Here is a 1,509-nt window from a genome sequence, read left to right as displayed (position 1 = left end):
ACGGAGACGAGTTTACCACGGTTTCCACCCCTCCCTCTATACTGCAGCAACACGTATTTTTTTACCCCTTTCAGAACGCGCTCCTCGCGCCACAAAGCCGCCTCTAGACGCGTGACCAATGAGCAGCGAGCTAAAACATATCGCAAATGTTAAAAATAATATAACGGGGTTAATATATATCGCGCACATGCGATATGTTTGTCACGACGCGCAAAAAATAATTAAAAAGGGAATGCAACACGAGGACTTCCCAGGAGGTCACCCATCCTAGTACTACTCTCGCCCAAGCATGCTTAACTTCGGAGTTCTAATGGGATCCGGTGCTTTAGTGCTGGTATGATCGCATCCGACATGTTAGCCCCGCCTTCGTCCCTTGTGCTTGCCACTCCCAGGTCCACTGCAAAGATGATTGTCAGTCTTACTACCATTACAACCGTTGCCTAATAATGGATAATGCCCTATATACACTACTTACTCCCCCCCCCTCAAACACGGAGACGAGTTTACCACGGTTTGCACCCCTCCCTCTATACCGCAGCAACACGTATTTTTTTACCCCTTTCAGAACGCGCTCCTCGCGCCACAAAGCCGCCTCTAGACGCATGACCAATGAGCAGCGAGCTAAAACATATATCGCAAATGTCAAAAATAATATAACGGGGTTAATATATATCGCGCTCATGCGATATGTTTGTCACGAGGCGCAAAAAATAATTAAAAAGGGAATGCAACACGAGGTCACCCATCCTAGTACTACTCTCACCCAAGCACGCTTAACTTCGGAGTTCTGATGGGATCCGGTGCTTTAGTGCTGCTATGATCGCATCCCACATGTTACCCCCGCCTTCGTCCCTTATGCTTGCCACTCCCAGGTCCACTGCAAAGATGATTGTCATTCTTACTACCATTACAACCGTTGCCTAATAATGGATAATGCCCTATATATACTACTTACTCCCCCCCCCTCAAACACGGAGACGAGTTTACCACGGTTTCCACCCCTCCCTCTATACCGCAGCAACACGTATTTTTTACCCCTTTCAGAACGCGCTCCTCGCGCCACAAAGCCGCCTCTAGACGCGTGACCAATGAGCTGCGAGCTAAAACATATCGCAAATGTCAAAAATAATATAATGGTGTTAATATATATCGCGCACATGCGATATGTTTGTCACGAGCCGCAAAAAATAATTAAAAAGGGAATGCAACACGAGGACTTCCCAGGAGGTCACCCATCCTAGTGCTACTCTCGCCCAAGCAGGCTTAACTACGGAGTTCTGATGGGATCCGGTGCTTTAGTGCTGGTATGATCGCATCCGACATGTTACCCCCGCCTTCGTCCCTTATGCTTGCCACTCCCAGGTCCACTGCAAAGATGATTGTCATTCTTACTACCATTACAACCGTTGCCTAATAATGGATAATGCCCTATATATACTACTTACTCCCCCCCCCCCTCAAACACGGAGACGAGTTTACCACGGTTTCCACCCCACCCTCTATACCGCA

At 48.0% G+C, this 1,509-nt stretch overlaps 2 non-coding genes and 1 pseudogene across 2 annotated transcripts; all 3 read right to left on the bottom strand.

Moving 5' to 3' along the window:
- Positions 1 to 229: 229 nt before the first annotated feature.
- On the bottom strand, positions 230 to 348 carry LOC123173456 (5S ribosomal RNA). The gene has a single exon (XR_006486230.1). It is a non-coding gene; the product is annotated as a 5S ribosomal RNA (ribosomal RNA).
- Positions 349 to 722: 374 nt separating this feature from the next.
- Positions 723 to 828, bottom strand: LOC123173630 (uncharacterized; annotated as a pseudogene).
- Positions 829 to 1,199: 371 nt separating this feature from the next.
- LOC123173567 (5S ribosomal RNA) lies at positions 1,200 to 1,318 on the bottom strand. The gene has a single exon (XR_006486334.1). It is a non-coding gene; the product is annotated as a 5S ribosomal RNA (ribosomal RNA).
- Between the last annotated feature and the right edge of the window lie 191 nt (positions 1,319 to 1,509).

The sequence above is a fragment of the Triticum aestivum genome, unplaced genomic scaffold (assembly GCF_018294505.1).
Source record: "Triticum aestivum cultivar Chinese Spring unplaced genomic scaffold, IWGSC CS RefSeq v2.1 scaffold140664, whole genome shotgun sequence".
NCBI classification, from domain to species: domain Eukaryota; kingdom Viridiplantae; phylum Streptophyta; class Magnoliopsida; order Poales; family Poaceae; genus Triticum; species Triticum aestivum.
The sequence above is the reverse complement of the archived record's forward strand: the minus strand, read 5'-3'. Positions and strand labels throughout refer to the sequence as shown.